At 45.6% G+C, this 18,465-nt stretch overlaps 1 protein-coding gene and 1 pseudogene across 5 annotated transcripts in view; one reads left to right on the plus strand and one right to left on the minus strand.

The window, feature by feature from the left end:
• LOC105478344 (SUFU negative regulator of hedgehog signaling) overlaps positions 1–18,465 on the minus strand; it is a 133,386-nt gene that overhangs the window by 57,237 nt on the left and 57,684 nt on the right. The gene's annotated exons all lie outside the window — the stretch shown is intronic.
• Positions 3,524–4,112, plus strand: LOC105478343 (large ribosomal subunit protein uL23 pseudogene; annotated as a pseudogene).

The raw sequence follows: 18,465 nt of genomic DNA on the forward strand, positions 1-18,465 counted from the left end.
AACAAACCTGCACATTGTGCACATGTACCCTAGAACTTAAAGTATAATAATAATAAAAAAAAAGAAAGAAAAAAAAAACATTTTCCAGAAAGTCCAAAAAAAAAAAAAAGAAAGAAAAAAAACCCATAGAAAGCCAAATCATTTCATAGGTACCTAGAAGAAGGTGAATACATAGAAAAAAATCTGGCAAGCTGCAAGGACTCACACCAAATGGATAAAGAGGGTTCCTTTAGCAAGGGCCCTGAGATTGGGTGGGATGGTCATATAGAACTTTGACTTTATCTGTGTAGTCTAAGTTTTTAACATCTGAGGTCGGGCACAGTACCTCATGCCTGTAATCCCAGCACTTTGGCAGGCTGAGGTGGGTGGATCACTCCAGTCCAGAACTTCGAGACCAGCCTGGGCCACATAGCAAGACCCCATCTCTACCAAAAAACACAGAAAAATTAGCGGGGTGTGGTGGCATGTGCCTGTAGACCCAGCCACTTGGAGGCTAAGGTGGGAGGATCACTTGAGCCCAGGAGGTTGAGGCTGCAGTGAGCCAAGATCACACCACTACACTCCAGCCTGGCCAACAGAGATCCTGTTGCCAAAAAAAAAAAAATCTGAAATTTATTTATGTATTATCTATATACTTAATGTTGGAAAGATGATCCTCTTCCTTGACCCCTCTGCTCTGTGGCACCAGCAGCCATCACACTGACTACTGTGGCATCACTCCAAATGCAGTGGCACTAATCTGGACATGCCAGGAAGCTAGGTGGTATGATTTGAATGTCTGCCTCGCTCAAAAGGCATGTTGAAACTCAATCTTCAACTTGGCAGTATCGAGAGGTGTGGCCTTTAAGAGGTGACTGGGTCATGAGGGCCCTCCCCTCATATATAGATTAATAAGTTAATAGATTATCACAGAGGTGGGCAATGGGGGTGGAAACTGGTGGGTTTATAAGAAGAGAGACTTGAGCTAGCAAGTTCAGCCCCCTTGCCATGTGATGTCCCTGGGACTCTGCAGGGACTCCTCAACAGCAAGAAGGCCCTCATCAAATGGGGCCCTTTAACCTTGGATTTCTCAGCCTCCATAACTGTAAGAAATAAATTCCTTTTCTTCATAAATTACCAGTTTCAGATATTCTGTTATAAGCAGCAGAAAATGGACTAGAACATTAGGAGCCATCCTTGGCTGGCAACTAAAATGGCACCACTGGCATTTTCAACCAGGCTAGCTTTTTAAAAAAATTTGACACAAGGGTCTTGCTCTGTTTCCCAGGCTGGAGTGTGGTGGCACCATTATTGCTCACTGCAGCCTCAACCACCTGGGCTCAAGCAAACCTTCCACCCCAGATTCCCAAGTAGCTAAGACTACAGGTGCACCACCAAGCCTAATTTTTTTTTTTTTTTTTTTTTTGAGACAGAGTCTTGCTTTGTTGCCCAGGCTGGAGTGCAGTGGCATGATCTCAGCTCACTGCAACCTCCGGGTTCAAGCAATTCCCCTGCCTCAGCCTCCTGAGTAGCTAGGACTACAGGCGCATGCCACTACGCCCGGCTAATTTTTTGTATTTTTAGTACAGACAGGGTTTCACCATATTGGCCTGGCTGGCCTTGAACTCCTGACCTCATGATCTGCCCGCCTCGACCTCCCAAAGTGCTGGGATTACAGGTGTGAGCCACTGTGCCCAGCCTGTTTCAAGGCTTTTTTAGTGACAAAGATAAAATACTTTTTTTTTTAAAGAAAGAGAAAACATCTTTTGTTCATCTTACTAATTAGATTCCAAATTTAAGAATATAACATTTTAACTTATTTGATTTTATATTTGTACCTTTTATTTACTTTATTATTGTTTTAGAGACAAAGTCTCATTGTGTCATGCAGGCTACAGTGTAGTGGCACAATCATAGCTCAAACTCCTGGGCTCAAGCAATCTTCCTGTCTTAGCCTCTCAAATAGTTGGCACTACAGATGTGAGCCACAACGCCTGGCCATATATTTGTATCTTTCTAATCTTATGCTGAACATCTTGCTTTCTAACATAATCACTTATTTGCTTTATCCTATAATATCCATATACTAGTTTCAGAATAATATCAATATTTTTATTAACATGATTACTAAAACAGTTTTTTCTATCTTTGTGTATATATTAGGGATATACAGCCAACTTACTGTATTTTAAGATATCTGTGTATTGTTGGCCGGGCGCAATGGCTCACGCCTGTAATCTCAGCACTTTGGGAGGCCGAGGTGGGCGGATCACAAGGTCAGGAGATTGAGACCATCCTGGCAAACACAGTGAAACCCCATCTCTACTAAAAATACAAAAAAAAAATTAGCCGGGCATGGTGGTGGGCACCTGTAGTCCCAGCTTCTTGGGAGGCTGAGGCAGGAGAATGGCGTGAACCTGGGAGGCGGTGGAGCTTGCAGTGAGCGGAGATCGCGCCACTGCACTCCAGCCTGGGCGACAGAGCGAGACTCCGTCTCAAAAAAAAAAAAAAAAAAAAGGTATCTGTGTATTGTTATGGCACCGATTTGGTATGCTGTGAATTTCACTTGTTTTATTTTGCTTCTGAGTTTTAGGAAATGTGGCAGCAGACTCTAAGGTGACCCCGTGGTCCCCATCCCCTTGGTACTCAAGCCCTGTCTAATACTCTCCCCTAAGTGTGGGCGAGACCTATAACATGCTTCTTGCTAAAAGAATATGGCAAAAGTAAAGATATTTTAAAGATGTAAATTAATGTCCCAAATCACTTTATTAATTTTTTTTTCAGTTTTAGTTGTAGTAAAATACATCAACATAAAATTCGCCATTTTAACCATTTTTAAGTGGCATTAAGTACATTCATATTGTTGTGCAACCATAACAACCTTCCATTTCCAGGACTTTTTTTTTATCTTCCCCAACTGAAACTCTATACCCAGTAAACAATAACTCCCCATTCCACTGCATCCAATCCCTGGAAACCACAATTCTGCCTTCTGTCTCTATGAACCTAACTACTCTAAGTACCTTATATAAGTGGAATCATACAATATTTGTTTTGTGTCTGGCTTATTTCACTTGCCATAATGTCTTCTGGGTTCATCCATGTTGTAGCATGTAGCATGTGGCAGAATTTCCTTCCTTTTATTAAGGCTGAGTAATATTCCATTACATGTATATACCATACTTTGTTTACCCATTCAACTTTTGATAGACACTTGAGTTACTTCCACTTTTTGGATGCTATGAAAACTGGTGCACAAATATCTGTTCAAGTCCCTGCTTTCAATTCTTTTGGATACATACCCAGAGGTGAGATTGCTGGATCATACAGTAATTCCATTTTGAACTTTCTGAAGAACCACCAGACCATTTTCCACAGCAGCTGCACCATTTTACATTCCTATCAACAGTGTACAAGGGTGCCAATTTCTTCACATGCTTGCTAACATACTATTTTCTGGTTTTTTTGGTATTAGCCATTCTAACGGCTGTGAGGCCACAGTAAAGGATTTTGTGTTAAGTAAAAGGGAGGCCTTTTTCACAAGATGGCGCCGAAAGCAAAGAAGGAAGCTCCTGCTTCTCCTAAAGCTGAAGCCAAAGCAAAGGCTTTGAAGGCCAAGAAGGCAGTGTTGAAAGGTGTCCACAGTCACAAAAAAAGAGAAGATCTGCACATCACCTACCTTCCAGTGTCCCAAGACACTGCGATTCCGAAGGCAGCCCAAGTACCCTCAGAAGACCACCCCCCGGAGAACAAGCTTGACCAGTATGCTATCATCAAGTTTCCACTGACCACTGAGTCTGCCATGAGGAAGACAGAAGACAACAACACACTTGTGTTCATTGTGGATGTTAAAGCCAACAAGCACCAGATCAAACAGGCTGTGAAGAAGCTCTATGACCCTGATGTGGCCAAGGTCAACAGCCTGACGGAGAGAAGAAGGCGTATGTTCAGCTGGCTCCTGATTACGATGCTTTGGATGTTGCCAACAAAACTGGGATCATCTAAACTGAGTCCAGCTGGCTAATTCTAAATATATGTAATATCTTTTCACCATTAAAAAAAAAAAAAAAAAGGCTGGGCGTGGTGGCTCACATCTGTAATCCCAGCACTTTGGGAGGCCAAGGAGGGTGGATCAGGAGGTCAGGAGTTCAAGACCAGCCTGACCAAGATAGTGAAACCCCATCTGTACTAAAAACACAAAAAGTAGCTGGGTGCGGTGGCAGGCACCTGTTATCCCAGCTACTCAGGAGGTTGAGGCAGGAGAATTGCTTGAACCCGGGTGGCAGAGGTTGCAGTGAGCCAAGATGGCGCCACTGCACTCCAGCCTGGGCACTGGGGTGAGACTCTGTCTCAAAAACAAAACAAAACAAAACAAACAAACAAACAAAAAAAAACAGGGAGAGGCCAGTCGCGGCTCACACCTGTAATCCCAGCACTTTGGGAGGCTGAGGCGGATGGATTACCTGAGGTCAGGAGTTCAAGACCAGCCTGATCAACATGTGAAACCTTGTCTCTACTAAAAACAAACAAACAAAAAATTATCTGGGCGTGGTGGCTGGTGCCTGTAATCCTAGCTACTCGGGAGGTTGAGGCAGGAGAATGGCTTGAACCTGGGAGGCAGAGGATGCAATGAACCAAGATCATGCCACTGCACTCCAGCCTGGGCAACAAGAATGAAACTCCATCACAAAAAAAAAAAAAAAGGAGATTCTCCTGGGTGGACTTGACTGAAACAGGTAAAAGCCCTTTAAAAGGGAATTGTGCCCCTACACAAAGGTCAGACGCTTCCTCCATTGCTGCTTTGAAGCAGCAAGCTGCCTTGAATCCTAAAGTTGCAAGGAAAGGAATTCTGTCAACAACCTGAGGGAACTTGGAGGCATATTCTTCCCCAGGGGAGCCTCAAATAAGAATGCAGCCTCTAATATGAACATGGAAAAAAAGAAAATAAAAGAATGCAGCCTGGTAAACACCTTAATTGTAGCCTTGCAAGGCCCTGAGTAGAGGACCTAGAGATAAGCTGTGCCCAAACTCTAGACACACAGAAACTGGGTTTTAAGCCATTAATTTTTTGTGTTTTTTTGTGTGTGTGGTTTTTTTTTTTTTTTTTTGAAACAGAGTCTCGCTCTGTCACCCAGGCTAGAGTGCAGTGGGGCAATCTTGGCTCACTGCAACCTCTGTCTCCCAGGTTCAAATGATTCTCCTGCCTCAGTCCCCAAATAGCTAGAATTACAGGTGTGCACCACCATGCCTGGCTACTTTTTTGTTGGTTGGTTGGTTGGCTCGTTTTGTTTGTTGTTGTTGTTGTTGTTGTTTTAAATAGAGACCGGGTTTTGGCATGTTGCCCGGCTGGTCTTGAAATCCTGGCCTCAAGTGATCCGCCCACCTCAGCCTCCCAAAGTGCTGGGATGACAGGCGTAAGCCACCGTGCCCGGCCTGCTTAAACATCAACTTTTAACCCAGAGAGAATTTTGGTTGGCCTTATCCCCAGCAACCCAACAAAAGATAAATTAATGAAACACAAACTTCTCCTAGCTCAGTCACTGGCCATCTTAGTGTAAGGTGAAAGCATTACTTATTAGCACTAACTATTTTTCTTCTACCAAGTCATGGGTACAAACAGTCACCCAAAATGTATTATGTATACCCTCCTGTTCAAGACAAAATCAGATCCTATAGTTAAGAGTCTCCTCTCTTAGCTTTATTCTCTGATACAATTTTCTTACTGTGTAACCTTGAAGAAGCCACTTAACTTCTCTCCATCTATTTTTTCACCTACCAAAACATGATGTGATGATCTAATGTATACCTTGAAGGGTTTTTTTTTTTTTAAGAATCTAAGAAAACAAAATATGTAAAAATTGCCTTGTGTACTGAAAATACTGTACAAATTAAGCAGTTGCTATTCATTTGAAAGATCTGACCACTGGAAAACATGGCCACTATTTACACAAAAAGGAATGAAGACAGAAGGATCCAGTAGAACTGAGACACAGACATAGAATCCATCCACATAGAAGAGCAGATGATTTCTTCGAGGAGCCATGATTCTAATTTTCAGCTTAGGAAACCAACTCCCTTCTTCCTGCCTTAGTTTACACCAAGAAGCACAGCTATAGTACTTATGGATGTTCTCAGAAGTCACCCAGCTGGGTCAGACGTGGAGCACCTGGGAAGCATCGAGAAGACGAAGGAGGAAGGACTTGTTTGCAAGAAACCAGACTGGAGCACAGAAGAAGGGGTCACAAAAATACCAATTAGAAAACAAACAAACAAAAAAAAAAAAAAAAAAAAAAACTCAGCATTAATAAATGGTCTCCTTTGGGAGGCTGAGGCAGGCGGATCACGAAGTCAGGAGTTTGAGACTAGCCTGGTCAACATGGTGAAACGCTGTCTCTACTAAAAAATACAAAAATTAGCCTGGTGTGGTGGCATGTGCCTGTAGTCCCAGCTACTCAGGAGGCTGAGGCAAGAGAATCGCTTGAACCTGGGAGACGGAGGTTGCAGTGAGTCGAGATTGCGCCACTGCACTCCAGCCTGGGTGACAGAGCAAGACTCCGTCTCAATAAATAAATAAGTAAGTAAGTAAGTAGGCAAATAAATGGTCTCTGGGTTTGGCACTCTAGATTCCCAAATCACCAATTCCACACCCAGCGCTTAAATCCCCTCTACAAGCACCTGGGCCAGCAACTGCCCAGACTACTAGAAAAACTTCAGGGATGGTGAGTTTACTGCCTCCCAGCGCCTATCCACATTAGGAAATTCTTCTACATCCCAATGAAGAGTTAACAGCTTTCTAGGTCTCTATTCTGAGTAACAAAAAGTCAAATCCCTTTTCCATATGGTAAGACCTCAACTATTTTTTTTTTTTTTTTTTTTGAGACGGAGTCTCGCTCTGTCGCCCAGGCTGGAGTGCAGTGGCGCTATCTCGGCTCACTGCAAGCTCCGCCTCCCGGGTTTACGCCATTCTCCTGCCTCAGCCTCCCGAGTAGCTGGGACTACAGGTGCCCGCCACCTCGCCCGGCTAATTTTTTTGTATTTTTAGTAGAGACGGGGTTTCATTGTGTTAGCCAGGATGGTCTCGATCTCCTGACCTCGTGATCCGCCCATCTCGGCCTCCCAAAGTGCTGGGATTACAGGCTTGAGCCACCGCGCCCGGCCGACCTCAACTATTTTTAAATTCCTGTTGTAGGTCATAGTTCGACTCCCTACATATTCCGTCTCAATCTTTTCGTCTTCCAACTAGAATGCTTTCAGTTACCTCACTTTCACAGCCATTCCTCATAGATGGACAGTTTTGAAAGGTTTTGCCAGTTTGAAAGCCACCATTCTCTGGACACACTGTGATTGGTTTAAGTCCCTCGTTGAACGTGGCACCCAAAAGGGGCTGTTGGGTCAGAGACAGGCCATGAGGCAGGCACTTACCTCTGAGTATCTGTGTAAAGACCAGCTCCTCAGCTGTCTATGTACCTGCCCAAATTTCAAAGTTTCCCTACCAATCAGACACAGGAAGGGGGTTACAGATAACTGATTTGGGGTGATTTGATTATAGGAAGAAGTAGCAATAAATCATTAGTGAACTCTTTTGGTGTTCAGGCCAGACTCTTCCAGGACATTTCTTCCTGCTTGGAGAGAAGGGACTGAGTTGTGAGGGTGAACTCAGGTACTGCAGGGCTTTCCGAGAGCCACAGAGTCTGAGTAGCCTGTGGGCCTCCAGCCTCAAAGAACTTCCTTAATGTTGGAATATGGCCTGCCTTAAAGCTACCAAAAGTGGGAAGAGTACTGTGTCTTATTTTACGGATTGAAAGACTACACAGTGCTTCTTCAATGCCTGTACTGCCAAATGGCCATGACTACAGGTGAGAACACAGTGGCGGCTGTGGCAGGGGCCATCCTGCCTAGTGGAATCACCTTCAAGGAGGACAGCTGGGCATATGTGCCAAACTGTAAAATCTGTGGACCTTGTGACCACAATCCCACTTTAGAAATTGATCCTGAGATAACTGGCTGCAGTTGCTAAGATGTTCATATATGGACAACAACCTTATAGTGTTGTTTAAAACAGGGAAAACTGGAAACTATCTGCAAGTTCATCCAGAGGGCTCTATTTATCCTAGAGGGGCCTGTTAGTAGCATACAATGAAATGCCATACAACCATTACAAGCACTGCTATGGAGACACACACACACACACACACACATATATATATATATATTTTTTTTTGAGACAGTTTCGCTCTTCTCGCCCAGGCTGGAGTGCAATGGTGCAATCTTGGCTCACTGCAACCTCCGCCTCCTGCGTTCAAGTGATTCTCCTGCCTCAGTCTTCCAAGTAGCTGGGATTACAGGCGCTCGCCAACTCACCCAGCTAATTTTTGTATTTTTAGTAGAGACAGGGTTTCACCACGTTGGCCAGGCTGGTCTCAAACTCCTGTCCTCAGGTGATCCGCCTGCCTTGGCCTCCCAAAATGCTGGGATTACAGGCATGAGTCACTGTGCCCAGCTGAGTTATAGTTACTTAGCTAGAAAGACTTCTATGACATGATGCTGTGTGAAGAAAGTATGTTAATATATACAGTACTTAGTAAAAATGCCTATTTTATGTATAGAGACATATCTAGAAGGATGATAACCAAATAAAAATGGCCATCTCAGAAGCATGTTTATTTCTGTTTTCAACATATATTTAAGTTACAAAGTAACATAGACTTATTATAAGAAAGTCAACAAAGAAATGTATAAAGTAAAACATGAAAATCTCTTCCCATCAGTCCCATTTCTCAGCTATTAACATTTGCTGTGAACATCTGATATACGATCTTTTTTTTTTTTTTTGAGACGGAGTCTCGCTCTGTCGCCCAGGCTGGAGTGCAGTGGTCGGATCTCAGCTTACTGCAAGCTCCGCCTCCCGGGTTTACGCCATTCTCCTGCCTCAGCCTCCCGAGTAGCTGGGACTACAGGCGCCCGCCACCTCGCCCAGCTAGTTTTTTTTGTATTTTTTAGTAGAGACGGGGTTTCACTGTGTTAGCCAGGATGGTCTCGATCTCCTGACCTCATGATCCGCCTGTCTCGGCCTCCCAAAGTGCTGGGATTACAGGCTTGAGCCACCGCGCCCGGCCTTTTTTTTTTTTTTGACAGAGTCTCGCTCTTTTACCCAGGCTGGAGTGCAGTGGCCGGATCGAAGCTCACTGTAAGCTCCGCTGCCCAGGTTCACGCCATTCTCCTGCCTCAGCCTCCCGAGTAGCTGGGACTACAGGCACCTGCCACCTCACCCAGCTAGTTTTTTTGTATTTCTTTTTTTTTTTTTTTTTTGAGACGGAGTCTTGCTCTGTCGCCCAGGCTGGGGTGCAGTGGCCGGATCTCAGCTCACTGCAAGCTCCGCCTCCCAGGTTTACGCCATTCTCCTACCTCAGCCTCCCGAGTAGCTGGGACTACAGGCGCCCGCCAACCCGCCCGGCTAGTTTTTTTGCATTTTTTAGTAGAGACGGGGTTTCACCGTGTTAGCGAGGATGGTCTCGATCTCCTGACCTTGTGATCTGCCCGTCTCGGCCTCCCAAAGTGCTGGGATTACAGGCTTGAGCCACCGCGCCCGGCCGTTTTTTTGTATTTCTTAGTAGAGACGAGGTTTCACCGTGTTAGCCAGGATGGTCTCGATCTCCCGGCCTCGTGATCCGCCCGTCTCGGCCTCCCAAAGCGCTGGGATTACAGGCTTCAGCCACCGCGCCCGGCCTGATATACAATCTTTAAGACTTTCTTTTGAGCATGTATAATCAAAGTCAAACTTTTTTCTTTTTTTTAAGTAAAAATGAAACTCCACTCTGCCCATTGTTCTGTTGTGCGACGTGGTTTCTACATGTTTTCAGTGTTGCCTGGAATTTTTTAATGTACTTTTTGTAATTAGGAAAACAATAACGTTATATTTGTTTGGGGGAATAAAAGTGTACCAGGCAAAGACAGAAGACAATGAATGCGTGATGTGAGTAGCCCAGTGAAGAGAAGCAAAGGACAAAGGTTTTCCTGTGTTCAGGTCACCACGGTACTCAATACAGGAGGCCCTAGACATGCCCAGTTGGCTCAGGAGGTTGACAGTGTCCCATTCTCCCTAAATCTTCAAAGTCAAACACAGGCTGCTGGAGCTAGGCCTGGGGCTAGGAGATACCAGGCTGCAGCCTCTCCCGGAGATGCGTTCCCTGCCCGGCACAGTGCCCCAGGTATGCAGCTTCCACTGGGCCAAGCAGGACAAGGCAGAGAAGGACTCCCAGTGCTGTTTCAGGGTCTACCTGCTGCATGCCAGCAAAACAACAATCCACTGCCTGGGTGTGCTGCAATTCCTCTTTAAAAGCACTTGAATTCCCTCCCTTTCCTCTTCCTCCCCTGGCTCAAGCTCCAACTGTCATCTGTCCAGAGAGAGGGCTCTGTGAGGAGTCAGAAATGCTGCTTGAACCTCATCAGAACTCTTGAGGCAGGGCCATTCTGTTCTCCTGGTCCTTGAGTCCTGGAAAGAACCCAAACAACAAGCTTGTCCTCATGTCTGCCCAGCAAGGCAAGAAGACAGGCTTGGTGGTGGAGACCCACTCCCAGGGAAGCCCAAGCAGTACTGTGTCTGGCTTAGGGGCACCATTCATTTTCCACTAAGAGCTATGAAGAAACTGAGTGAGAAAGCAGATCACTGTATCTCATCCAAAGCTGTTCCAATAAACACATTCTCCTCAGTACCAGAGAGCATACCTTAAAGTGGTAACCTGACCACACCTGCACTTGTGGCCTCGATTGCTTCTCAGGACTCACTGTCCCCAGTCTCTGAGAAGTTCTTTTAAAAATTCAGTCATGGCCGGGCGTGGTGGCTCAAGCCTGTAATCCTAGCACTTTGGGAGGCCGCGACGGGCGGATCACAAGGTCAGGAGATCAAGACCATCCTGACTAACACGGTGAAACCCCGTCTCTACTAAAAAATACAAAAAACTAGCCAGGTGAGGTGGCAGGCGCCTGTAGTCCCAGCTACTCGGGAGGCTGAGGCAGGAGAATGGCGTAAACCCGGGAGGCGGAGCTTGCAGTGAGCCGAGATCCGGTCACTGCACTCCAGCCTGGGCAACAGAGGGAGACTCCATCTCAAAAAAAAAAAAAAAAAAAGTTCACTCATGTGGCCAGGCATGGTGGCTCAAGCCTGTAATCCCAGAAATGTGGGAGGCTGAGGCAGGCAGACGGCTTGAGTCCAGGAGTTCGAGACCAGCCTGAGCAACATGGGGAAACCCCAGCTCTACAAAAAATGGAAAAATTAGCCAGGCATGGTGGTGTGCACCTGTAGCCCCAAATAGGAGGCCGAGGTGGGAGGATCACCTAAGCCCAAGGAGGTGGAGGCTGCAGTGAGCTGTGATTGCACCACTACACTCCAGCCTGGGTAACAGAACCAGATCCTATCTCAAGAAAAAGAAAAAAAAAAGAAAAGAAAAAAAAAAAGAAAAGAAAAATTTGGCTGGGCCAAATTTGGGTCGATTGCTTGAGCCCAGGAGTTCAAGACCAGTTTTGGCAACATGGCAAAACCCTATCTCTACAAAAATTACAAAACTTAGTCAGGCACGGTAGTGTGCATCTGTAGTCCTTCCTAACTACTTGGGAAGCTGATGTTAGAGGATCACCTGACCCCCATCTGGGGAGTCAGAGTTTGCATGAACCAAGATTGTGCCACTACACTCCAGCCTGGGTGACAGAGTGAGACCCTGTCTCAAAAAAGAAAGAAAGAAAGAAAAAGAAAAAAACAGATTGCAACACTTTACACAGTTGGAGTCCAATTCTGTTAACAATATGTACATGCCCACATAGATCACTGGCAGACACATGTGATTAGGGTGATGGAGTTATATGTCATTGATATTTTCCTTTTTGTACTTTCTTGCCATTTTGAAATTTTTTTTTTGCATAGAGCATGGGTTTTATTATCAGAAAAGAAAAAAAAAGGTAACTATGACTGAATTTTTTTTTTTTTTTGAGATGGAGTCTTGCTCTGTTGCCCATGCCATCTCGGCTCACTGCAACCTGTGCCTCCCGAGTTCAAGCAATTCTCCTACATCAGCATCCTGAGTGGCTGGGATTACAGGTGCCTGCCACCATGCGTAGCTAATTTTTGTATTTTTAGTAGTGACAGGGTTTCACCATGTTGGCCAGGCTGGTCTCGAACTCCTGACCTCAAGTGACCCATCCACCTTGGCCTCCCAAAGTGCTGGGATTACAGGCATGAGCCACTGCCCTGGCCTTTTTTTTTTTTCTTGACAGGTTTTGGCCAGGCGCAGTGGCTCACACCTGTAATTCCAGCACTTTGGGAGGCTGAGGCAGACGGATCACAAGGTCAGGAGATCGAGACCATCCTGGCTAACACGGGAAACCCTGTCTCTACTAAAAATACAAAAAATTAGCCAGGGATGGTGGCGAGCGTCTTTAATCCCAGTTACTAGGGAGGCTGAGGCAGGAGAATTGCATGAACCCAGGAGGCAGAGGATGCAGTGTGCCGAGATCATGCCACTGCACTCCAGCCTGGGCAACAGAGCGAGACTCTGTCAGAAAGAAAGAGGAAGGAAGGAAGGGAGGGAGGAAGGGAGGAAGGGAGGAAGGGAGGAAGGAAGGAAGGAAGCCTGTTTCCTTTTCTTTTGCAATATGCCTCTTTAAATAACAACATAATTTTTTTTTTTGAGACGGAGTTGCTCTGTCACCCAGGCTGGAGTGCAGTGGCACAATCTCGGCTCACTGCAACCTCCGCCTTCCAGGTTCAAGTGATCCTCCTGCCTCAGCCTCCTGAGTAGCTGGGACTACAGGTGCCGCCACCATGCCTGGGTTATTTTTTGTATTTTTTAGTAGAGATGGGGTTTCACTATGTTGGCCAGGCTGGTCTTGAACTCCTGACCCTGTGAGCCACCCACCCTGGCCTCCCAAAGTGCTGGGATTATAGGCGTGAGCCACTGCACCCAACCTAATTTTTGTACTTTTAATAGAGACAGGGTTTCAAGCTGGTCTCAAACTCCTGACCTCAGGTGATCCACCCGTCTCAGCCTCCCAAAGTACCGGGATTACAGGCGTAAGCCACTACACCCAGCCATAAATAATATTGATTGTTTCTATGTATAATGCCAGGCTCTGCATTAGGAACACTACCTATATTATGAAGTAGACATTACTATTACCTGTGTTTCACAGATGAAGTAACTGGTCCAATTTTGGTCCCACATGGCCCAACTAGGATTTGAACCCAGGCAAGCTGCCATTTGGATTCCTGCTCTTAGCCACGTTCTTCTCCAGCCCTCTTCACTGAACACTCTATCATGAGCAGTTTCCAGTCATCAAAGTGCTTTACCTCCTGCAGAGATGCTAGGTCTACTGTCTTAACTCTCCAGCAGATCTCTCTGCTTACCAGTGGGCTTCACTGCCCCCTGCAGAAAGCATCCCTGAATTGCAGGTGCCAGCGACAAAAGGGCCACATTCGGCTGAAAGAGTCAACCAATTAAAACTCCACAGGGGTCCAGAGATGACAGACCTAGTCTGAGGGTGAATTATCCTAGCTGAATACCTGCATCAAATAGACTTTTTCGGCCAGGCGTGGTGGCTCAGGCCTGTAATCCCAGCACTTTGGGAGGCCAAGGCAGGCGGATCACGAGGTCAGGAGATTGAGACCATCCTGGCTAAAACGGTGAAACCCTGTCTCTACTAAAAATACAAAAAAAAATTAGCCGGGCTTGGTGGTGGGTACCTGTAGTCCCAGCTACTCAGGAGACTGAGGTAGGAGAATTGCAGTGAGCCGAGATCGTGCCACTGTACTCCAGCCTGGGCGACAGAGCGAGACTCTGTCTCAAAAACAATAAATAGACTTTCTACTAAGAGTTTCAAGGCATTTAATGTAGTTCTCCAATGGATACAGACCCATGGAAGCTAAAGGAATTTGCTAAAGAAAATCCTTCAGCAACACAGCAGGAGATGCATACCCCCCAACCCCAACAAACTCTCTAGGTACTGTAATTGATTCCTCTACCATAGGCCAGAGCACAGGACCCAACTAAGGCAACTCATTTCTCAGGGCCTCTGAAATCTCACGGAGATGGCTACCTCTCCACCTGAGTTGTTATTCAGAAGTGGAAAACATTCTCTAAGTCAGTTGTTGGCTGACTTTTGCAGTGAACGGCCAGAGATAAAATATTTCAGGCTTTGAGGGCCATATCATTCTTGTTACAACTACTCAACTCCACTGCTATGGCACAAAAGAAGCCCAGGTAATCCATGATGGGTATGGCTATGTTCCAATATAATTTTACTTATAAAAACAGTTGGTTATCAGGATTTGGCCTGCAGGATGTACCTGCCAACCTCTGCTTTCAGAAAGGTTTAAGTTTTCCCTAAAAATACCCAGATTTATATATTGGCTAAATCACTTAAATTTTAGGGCACAAACTCATTTCTGAGGGACTGACCTTTTTTCTTCAGTGCAGCAGGAACACAATCTTTCAACTATTAATCTAAAATCTTGGGAAAGTGCAGAGAAATCAGGGATTTTTTTGTCTTATAGTTGGTCAGTATTACTAACAGATAAAAATGAAAATATTTCACAGATCCACAGCAACCAGAAAAGAGGATGAATCAGGTTGAGGCAAAGAAAATGTGAGGAAAATTAAAAAGAGCATGAGGGAGAAAAATGGTATGAATATAACCAGGCAGCTCCATTTGGCTTTAGTTAGCTGACTGGGGCAACAGGCAGCTTAGCAAAACCAGGAAACGAGAGCTTGAGGCTGGGCGCAATGGCTAATGCTTGTAACCCCAGTACTTTGGGAGGCCAAGGCAGGTGGATCACTGACCCCAAGAGGTGGAGACCAGCATGGCCAACATGGCAAAACCCCATCTCTACTGAAAATACAAAAATTAGCCGAGTGTGGTGGTGCACGCCTGTAATCCCAGCTACTCAGGAATCTGAGGCATGAGAACAGTATGAACCTAGGAGGTGGAGGCTGCAGTAAGCCGAGATTGCACCACTGCACTCCAGCTTGGGTGACAGAGTGAGACTCTGTCTCCAAAAAAGAGAGAGACAGCTTGACAGCTCTCATTGGTGATGATGGAGCACCTCTTTCCAGAAAGCTTTACCTGAGGAAAATATATTAAGACCACATACATTTGGGACATGAAAGAAGAAAGTCAGATGAGCTGTAGATGAGAAGCTGCCTGCAGCCTAGTAACATCTTACCTGGGGAAGCACTCTGAGCTCCTCACTCAACCTTCCTGACTTCCTTCACTCATCTGCAGGGCAGGGAAGAGGAAGCAAAGCCTGATTGGATCTGAGAAGAGAGCCCTGTGGTGTGCTGCTGAGCACAGCAATGCCGAGGCTGCTAACACCCCCAAGACAGAGAGTCCCTTTCTTAGGCTGAAGAGCCTCAGGATACAGCAGGCTTGAGGCAGGATTCTGCTGAGTTTAAGACCCAGGGACTGGAATAGCAGAGCTGAGAAGTATCCATGACCCTGAGGGACCCTGCGCTCCAACTGCTGCAGCAGCCCCTGTCCCTTCCATGTAAGAGTCACTGTCAAAATGCAGCTAGAGTCTCAAATACTTCAAATCCAAGTACATCTTAATTTAAGGAAAAAAAAGGACTTCACTCCCCAAACTGGCCATTTCACCTTCCTCCTTAACATGCTTTCATTTTTTCTTTTTTCGTTTTTTGAGGCAGGGTCTTGCTCTGTTGCCTAGGCTGGAGTGCAGTGGCATGATCCTGGCTCACTGTAGCCTCAACTTCCTGGACTCAATCTATCCTCCGCACTAGGCCTCCCCAGTATCTGGGAGTACACGTATAAGCCACCACACCCAGCCCTTAACATGCTTTCATAGCTTTCCATTACCCTTAGAATCAAGACTCTATTGAGGCAAATGCACCATTACTTGCCTCAAGCCCAGCACTTTCCTATCCCTGCCAGGCCTCCAGCTTTTCCTGAGCCCTCGCCTCTCCCTCACCTCCCTCCAGCTACATAAGCCTTCTTTCAGTTCCTCATTTTTCCCTTTTGGTGATCTTAAGGAATCAAATATTTATTTGCTTATTTTTTCAATGCCTGTCTCTACGAGCTAAAGGCAGTGGAAAGTTTGTTCCACATAGCTTACCTAGCATTTGACAGAGCCTCTGGTATGTAGCAGGCACTTAAATAAAATAAATATAACTGATGAAAAAGTTCCTTTTCCCCAAATCCTCTCTCTTCATCTAAAATGGACCCTTGGTGGCTGAGAGGCTGGAGCACGCAGAGCAGGCTGGTTAGGCTGTCCCTGAAGGCTTGCTCTTGCCACTCAGCAGCTGTAGGAAGTTCTCCAGGGTCCATCACCTCCCTATCACCTCATCTGATAAGGGGCAATATCAACCAGTATGTTCCTCACCAGGCTACCCACTGCACAGGTTAAATGAGAGAAGCTAAGTACCTAAGACAGTCTGGTGCTCAATATCTACTGTTTTGTTTTTTTGAGACGGAGTCTCACTCTGTCGCCCAGGCTAAAGTGCAATGGTGCAATCTCAGCTCACTGCAACCTCTGCCTCCTACGTTCAAGCAATTCTCATGCCTCAGCCTCCCGAGTAGCTGGGATTACAGATATGCGCCATCATGCTCAGCTAATTTTTGTATTTTCAGTAGAGATGAGGTTTCACCATGTTGCCCAGCCTGGTCTTGAACTCCTGGCCTCAAGTGATCCACCTGCTTCAGCCTCCCAAAGTGCCAGGATTATAGGCGTGAGCCACCACACCCAGCCAATACCTACTGTTTCATTTACTTACTTTTAACTATAGAAAAGCAAGTTTTTGTTGTTGTTGTTTGTGTGTGTGTGTGTGTGTGTGTGTGTGTGTGTGATGGAGTCTCGCTCTGTTGCCCAGGCTGGAGTGTAGTGGCGCAATCTTGGCTCACTGCAACCTCTGCCTCCCAGGTTCGAGCAATTCTCCTGCCTCAGCCTCCTGACAGCTGGGACTCAGGTGCACGCCACCACACCCAGCTAATTTTTATATTTTTAGTAGAGACGGGGTTTCACCATGTTGGCCAGGATGGTCTCAATCTCTTGACCTCGTGATCCACCCGCCTTGGCCTCCCAAAGTGCTGGGATTACAGGTGTGAGCCACCACGCCCGGCATAGAAAAGCAAGTTTTAAAAAAGGGCCTCAACAGGAAAAGACTGAATCACATCTGTTAACTTTTGGGAAGGCAAGAGGAGGAAAATCCCAGGAAAACTCTACAGTGCATTGAGGTTCCTTATGTAAAACATGACTTGCTGTCAATATCCGGAAAAGTCTCTCTGACTTACAGAGGCAGGCTGTGTCCCTCAGCACTTCCAACTTCAGAGACAGGAAGAGCATGATGGATGGATTCCTGGAACTCTAAACTGTGTAACACACTGTATAAGGTTTGCTAGCCGGGCGCAATGGGTCACACCTATAATCTCTCCACTTTGGGAGGCCAACACAGGCAGATCACTTGAGCTCAGGAGTTCAAGAACAGCCTGGGCAACCTGGCGAAATCCTGCCTCCACAAAAAATATAAAAATTAGCTGGGTGTGGTGGCATGCACCTGTAGTCCTAGCTACTTGGGAAGCTGAGGTAGGAGGATCAACTGAGCTTAGCAGGTCAAGGCTACAGTGAGCTGTGATCACAACACTGGACTCCGGTCTGAGCAACAGAGTGAGATCCCATCTTAAAAAAAAAAAAAAAAAAAAAAAAAAAAAGGCTTGCTGATCTTTCCTAACCCCAAATGTCTGCCACATAGTGTGAATGAACCAATCTCTCTGGCCAAGGAACCTAAGAAGGGAGACCTATTCTCAAGGACTCAGTAAAGTATTTTGTTGCTATAAAAACACTAGGCTCGGTGCGGTGGCTCACGCCTGTAATCCCAGCTACTCAGGAGGCTGAGGCAGGAGAATCACTTGAACCTGAGAGGTGGAGCTTGCAGTGAGCCAAGAACACACCACTGCACTCCAGCCTGGGCGACAGAGCGAGACTGTCTCAAACAAAACACACAAACAAAAACAACCACTTTTATATAATGATCCTTCTATTGTTTGTTGAAAATAACGATAACATTTACTGGATGGTCCCAACAGTATTATTTTAATAACATATTCATTCATCTAATTCCTCCTCACTTTAAAAATCCTTTAGCAATGGTTATTAACATGTAAAGGTTAATTTCTCCACACCCGGCTAAGTGATCCCACTTAAAGGAATTTATCCTGAAGAAATACTTTGGTAAGAATACAAAGATGGACATAGACGAGGATGCTCACTGCAGCTTTGTGAAAGGAAAAAATTAGAAATGACCCAAATGTCTAACAATAGAAGACTAGTTAAATAAAGTACAATATATGTAGGCATTAAAAAAGAGTCGCGTTAAAAAGAACATCCTGACATGGAAAGATGTCCAAATGATAGTAAGTTTAAAAAGCAAGGTGAAAAACAGTATGAAAAGCTTAGTCCATTTTTACAAAATACTGCAAGTTCTTCTCTTT

This window comes from Macaca nemestrina, chromosome 9, assembly GCF_043159975.1.
Source record: "Macaca nemestrina isolate mMacNem1 chromosome 9, mMacNem.hap1, whole genome shotgun sequence".
Lineage (NCBI taxonomy): Eukaryota > Metazoa > Chordata > Mammalia > Primates > Cercopithecidae > Macaca > Macaca nemestrina.